This window comes from Colossoma macropomum, unplaced genomic scaffold (assembly GCF_904425465.1).
Source record: "Colossoma macropomum unplaced genomic scaffold, Colossoma_macropomum, whole genome shotgun sequence".
In the NCBI taxonomy this organism is placed as follows: domain Eukaryota; kingdom Metazoa; phylum Chordata; class Actinopteri; order Characiformes; family Serrasalmidae; genus Colossoma; species Colossoma macropomum.
Genome location: NW_023494805.1, coordinates 7,190,216 through 7,196,786, shown reverse-complemented (window position 1 = coordinate 7,196,786; position 6,571 = coordinate 7,190,216).

Sequence of the window (6,571 nt, the reverse complement as noted above, 5' to 3'; positions counted from 1 at the left end):
GTGGCCACGCTGCTCGACCAGCACACCAGCATCCAAAATACAACACATGCTGATTTTATTGGTGATTAGCCTAACAATTTCCATTCTTTCTTCCATGTCTTTTTTAGCCCATGGCCCACCACTAATCAGAATCAGAATCACTTTATTTCGCCAAGTTTGTTACACATACAAGGAATTTATCTTGGTGAGTGCGCACATGTATGACATATTAGAGAGACAGGCACACAGACTGTTAGCAAGTATTTAACTAAGGTACAAATAAAACTACAATAAACACAATAAAGAATAAAGAATAATACTTTGCACTGTTGTCCTCCAAGACAAAAAGGTCTGGGCACCCCTGACATAAAGCTTTTTAGTTCACTTACAGAGAAGATTTGATCAAAAATCTAATTTTTACCCCAAATGTAGTCGATCAGCCAAGACATGTTGTGTCTAGTTTTTCACTGGAGCTACAAGGCTAATGTAGCTAACAAGTAATGGGAGGTTATAGCCATTAGCTTAGCTTTGTGCTATAACTGCATGCTTAAATCATCACACAGTTGCCTCAAACTGTGGTTAAGTTGTTCAGTAATCTCTTACAGACATGATAATGTGGTTTCTGAGACTCTATAACACACTGTTACCTACAAACATGGACAAATGTATGGACGAAATTCAGGCTACTTGTGGCTACTACTTTTCTTAGTGTATGTGATGTACTTTAGTCCATGTTTTTAGATAGCGGTGTGTCAAATAGCATCAGAAACAACGTACGCAAGTCTATTAGTGATTACAGAGCAAATCGACAAGGATGATGGTTTACACAGCAGTTAGCACAATGCTAAATGTTGACCAGAAGCTTCCATTCCCTGTTAGCTACATTAGCCTCGTAGCTTCAGAAGCAAACTTCAGACACCAAATATGTCTAGTCTGATCAGCTACATTTGATGTGAAGGGGAAATCTGAATTTAGCCTAAAACTTTGTAATGAAATTAACCATTTTTAACCAAAGAAAAACATTCCATTCTGAAAAATTCCGTATGGAGCATCTGTCTTATATTTACAATCTAAGATCAAACCGCATAAACAAAACTTTTCCATAGTCAGTAATCCGTTTAATAATTCGAATAAATCTTTTTAATAATTCTTAATAAGCTCATCGAATGAACACAATGCTTGTTGTTCAGCCTTCAGGGTTTCTCTGATGTTTGTTCTTTGTTAAGGGTTCAGAGTGAGTCATGCCTGAACTCTGCGTGGGTTTGTTTCATCAGAGAATACAGTGTGTGTGTGTGTGTGTGTGTGTGTGTATGTGTGTGTGTGTGTGTGTGTGTGTGTGTGTGTGTATGTGTGTGTGTCCCTGTGGTCTGCAGAGTTTTAAAGCAGGATTTGGACTGCAGGACGACAGTAACGGTTGAGAAACAAACAGTTGGAGCTGTAATGCTTTTCTCCAACTGCCTGTCAGAGTCTATGGCTGTAGTACAGTTACAATTATGTATTAGGTGAATATTAGTCATGAGTGTATGAGCTCACTGCTCTGAAATGAAGCTCAAATTGTAAAACAGTTACAGTACAGTGTAAAGTCAGACCCTCACCCCCTATTATTTTTTACTTTCCAGTACAATGGCCATTATATACAAGTTTTTCAGCATCAGGAAAAAAGACATATTTAACTGAAATCCTCAACAACAAAATATAATAGTATCGATATTTTTTAGTGTTCACTTTCTCTACCCTTTGCCGGGTTCATAGGCAGGACGCTGTGTGCAGATTAGCTTTATTTGGGGCAATCCAAAACTCTTAGTCATCAGAATCAGGGGTCCAGAAAACAGCAGGCAGTACATAATAGGCAAATCCATGATGCCAAAACTAGGAAACAAGGTGAGGGGCAAACACAAAGAAACCAGCTCAGATCTCAATGAAACACAGAGCTCATAAAGCACGAGGCCAAACAAAGGGCTTTATATATGAGTGTAAATGAGTCCATAAACTGCAGATGTGTGTAATGATGGAGAGGCGGGACCAGGAAAGAGCAGGTGCTGCACTGAGCCATACAGGTCCAAATAGAGTCTCCCAGAAGGGGGAGACATTGGCTGCTTTCAGACTGCAGGCAAATCGGACTATTTCTCAAATCAGATCTTTTGAGACGACTTTGTCACACTGTTTTTTGCAAGTGATCAGATCAGATTTGTTTGTCCAGACATCACCAGCCTATCTGCATGGGTTGCCATGGTAATGTCAGTAACGTGGCATACAGGAAAGATGGAGATGCATCATCTCGCCCTTCAATCTGTTCAAAGTTCTCTGGCGTAAGCATGAATCTTCGGCGCTCCTCTTGAATCCCAGCACTTCTGTCACTCTGGATTTAACATGGACATTGTTTGTCACATTGCGAGTGAAGCAAAAAACGCCTTGGCTACGTTCACACAGCCGGCAAAAGTGGCCCAAATCTGATTTTCTCACCAAATCCGATTGTTTTGTTTGGCTGTTCGCAGTATCTTTTAAATGTGACCTGTATGCGACATCAGTCTGAACAGATTAGCTCCTAAACTGATGCATGAGCAAAAGAACAATGCAACACGTTGCTTTACGCTGCTCATCCAGAGGTAAACAATCTCAACTGCCAACGAACACCAGTCGCTCCCGGCTGGTTCATCTTCATCTTCGTCAGCATCACAGGAGCCATCATGAAACTTTGCTTTCAGACTTTTAACTGTTCTTTGACGCTGCAGCCTCGTTATCCTACACCCACAATCGGCCATTTCTTTTCGAAATCTCTTCGAACACAGAAGGCATTTTTGAATAGTCTCTTCTAATCTTTTGGTACATAAACATTAGCCTAAATGTTTACGAGGTCTCAGCACGGCGAAATTATGACAAATGTGGAATTGGATTGACGTAAAAGTTGTATGAATTCTGATCAGACTCAGTCGCATTGCTGCTTCTTGGATACGTATCGGATATCAATACCACACACGAAAGCGTCTCAAATCAGAACTGAAAAAGTCAGATTCAGTGTGTTTTGCTGTTCACACTGCCACATAGATAACACGTCTGGGGCTACGTTTACACAGCAGGTAAAAGTGGCCCAAATCCGATCTTTTTCTTCATATGTGACACAGATGTGTGTCTGTGTGTCAGTGTGAACAGCAAAACACACTGAATCTGACATTTTATAATTCCGATTTGAGACGCTTTCATATGTGGTACTGAAATCCGATACATATCCAATCTGATAAATATGAGACTCAGTCTGAACAGCCAGATAACTTTTATGTCAATCCAACTCAACATTCATCATAATTTTGCACTACTGAGACTCTTAGGCTAACCCTCAGTGTTCAAAGAGATTTCGAAATAAATGACTGAACGCGAACCAAAGAAATGACCGTGTCTGAATAACGTGCACTTTTTTCAGTGAGCTCGAACACATTCTGGGTGATGAGCCGAGCTGTCGGTCAATGAAGCTTCATGGTGGCTCCTGTGATGCTGGCGAAGATCAAACTGAAATCTCCGGGAGCGACTGGCGTTTGTTGGAAGTCATGATCGTTTACCTCTAGACAGGCGCGCCATGTAAAGCCATGTGAAGCAACGTGAAGCATTGTTCTTTTGCTCATGTGGGTCAGTTTAGGAGCTGATCTGTTCAGAATGATGTCACATACAGATCACATTTAAATGGTAATGTGAACTGCTGTGTGAACGTAGCCTGTGTCATATATGAAGAAAAAGATCAGATTTGGGCCACTTTTACCTGCTGTGTGAACAAAGCCTTTGAAATCTGATTTGAGCAGCCAGAGCGTCCAGACTGAATCCTGTTGGAATCGCATTTCAAACCACCTCCAAATGTAGTTGGATTTTAAGAGGCTGGGTTGGAGTTGATGAAAGCTGGTGGGAACAGCTTTGGTGTCTACCAGTTCTTGCAGGTGGTTGTTAGAGTCCCATTTTCTCTGTATTTTTCATCATTTTCTGAAATCTAGTTTTGGAAACTTCTGTTTTTGACTTATTTTCCATTGATTGTCTCCGTCCTTATGCAAACATATAATCTTATGTCTAACTTCCTCAGAAAGATCTCCTGAAAAATGAATACTCATACTCAATTTATATATTAATATATTGGAAGCTTCTACCTGCAGTCCAATGTGTGTCTCTACACTCATACTGCTCTCATGATGTGCTAGTGAAAGCTTGGATCGAATACAAACCCAGGCTAAAGTCATGGCAGCTTTGACTGATTTTAGCCTTGGTGCCTCCCTCATTCCTCATTCTTTGGTTAAGTCCATTCATTCTGTGAGGTAAAACTAAAAGTCTGCATAACTTATTAAACCCAGGCTAAAGTCATGGCAGCTTTGACTGATTTTAGCCTTGGTGCCTCCCTCATTCCTCATTCTTTGGTTAAGTCCATTCATTCTGTGAGGTAAAACTAAAAGTCTGCATAACTTATTAAACTCTGAATCAAATCCTTCTACAATAATCCTTTAAGCCCCCTCTGTGTTTGTATGGTTAAATCCCAGCAGCAGGGTGTTATTTGTTAAACAAAAAGTACTTGGCCAAGAATAAATCAAGACCTTGTTGTCATATTAATCATTTTTGCAATGCCGGCTAGCATCTGCCTTTCGTTTGCAGTCTTAAAGCCTTTTCTTCGCCCAGTAAAGATGGAACGGACAGGCCGATGAACAGAAGCTGCTGCCAGATTTCTGTGTCCTTTCCTTAATGCGCTGTAGGCTCAGTGCTGTTTGAGACACTGCAAAGAACTAATACATCAGTCTATATATATCCTATTGCTGGCACCAATGCAGTCTTCATTCCTGATACAAGCACCAGCAAGGCTGGATTCACAAAAAATATAAACGAAACTTCATTTCACCAACCAACACCACCCTCGAGTATAAAGCATGTGTTTGCTCACCACAGTCACAACTTCTCCCAATGAAGACGACATATCTATTAATTTAAAATCTGCTGAGATGTACATCGTGCCACAGCAGGCATAAAAATCATTTGCTGCATGTAAAGCTGAAAATACATGTTGAAACTTATACTAAATCAGGTGATAGTTTTACATTACCATTACTGTTTCCACACTGAATCTCAGAAACCCTTCCAGAACTATTGAGGCCCTTAGTGTCCTAACGCTAGTTATGAACATGATGGGCATTATCAAATATATCAGATATATATGATGGGCATTATCAAATATATCAGATATATAAATCTGCAATTACCTCAAGTTTTGATACATATATATATATATATATATATATATATATATATATATATATATGTATCAAAACTTGAGGTAATTGCAGATTTATATATCTGATATATTTGATAATGCCATAATTAATCACGAACCTCTCTTTGAATTAAACAGGCCATTTTGTTATTAAGATAGATAGATAGATAGATAGATAGATAGATAGATAGATAGATAGATAGATAGATAGATACTTTATTGATCCTGAAGGAAATTTAGCAGCCAGTATCAGTAACAACACAGGACAGTTATAATAATAAGGGTGATACAATATAAAAACCAGAATTTATACAAAAAAAAAAACATCTGCAGGCATATATACAACTAGAAATATACAAAAATATGCAATAAGATCTATAACCTGAGATATTAATATATATGTACACAAGCTTTGATCTGATTGGCTGCCCTCTTTGTGCCTCATTCAAAAAATAGTCCAGGTTGAAGAACTCCTTAAAACCTGAGCGACGAGTGATGAGTGAGGCCTAACTGCTGAATGAGTGGAAATAAGTGGATAAATGTACATATGCTGGTTTTGTGATATCACAAAAACAATGAACGGAAAACAGGCTGCTTATTTTCAGCAGCTTATTTTCCATATATGGACTGAATGGACTGGAGAAAGACACTGACACATGAAACTTTAACAGTGTTTATATACCACAGCTCCTTTATTTCAAACAGTGAATAAAATCGGGTTTTCGATTATATGGGCCCTTTAATATTTTGGGTGTTTTCCGTAAAGATTAAGATTAAGATTGTTTTTAAAACAGAACAAAGTGAACATCATCATAGATGCACACACACATACAATTACATTTAATTAATATTTATAAGTTTTTTTTTTTTTTAATTAACCACTTATTTGTGATCTGAATACAGCATTAAAACTCAGTACGAACATGTTTTAAAGTTTCACAAACTCAGTTTGCCCTCTACTGGCAAAGTTGAGAAAAGTACAATCTTCTTGTGGCAGGAGGTGCATGAACGTAGTGGTTAATTTCATTAATGACCAAAAGACGAATTCCTGAGGGGCTTAAAGTGACAATTTCCCCCCAAAAATCACATCTGCACTATTTTCCTCTTTAACTGAATTATATTATATCAGCCAAGACATGTGCAGTGTCTGAAGTTTGACTCTTTAGTTTCATTTTCATTGAACCAGTGGGTTTGTTGAAATGAACTTGTGTAAGAGCTCAAGTATTCAGTTTCTTCCAAAATAATACAGAACTGTAGTATCTAAGGACAGTTTCTTAAGTCTTGTTCTGCTCTTCAGACAAACGTACCTGTGTAAATCTCAAATGGCTCCCCACTCCCTATGTAGTGCACTATGTAGGT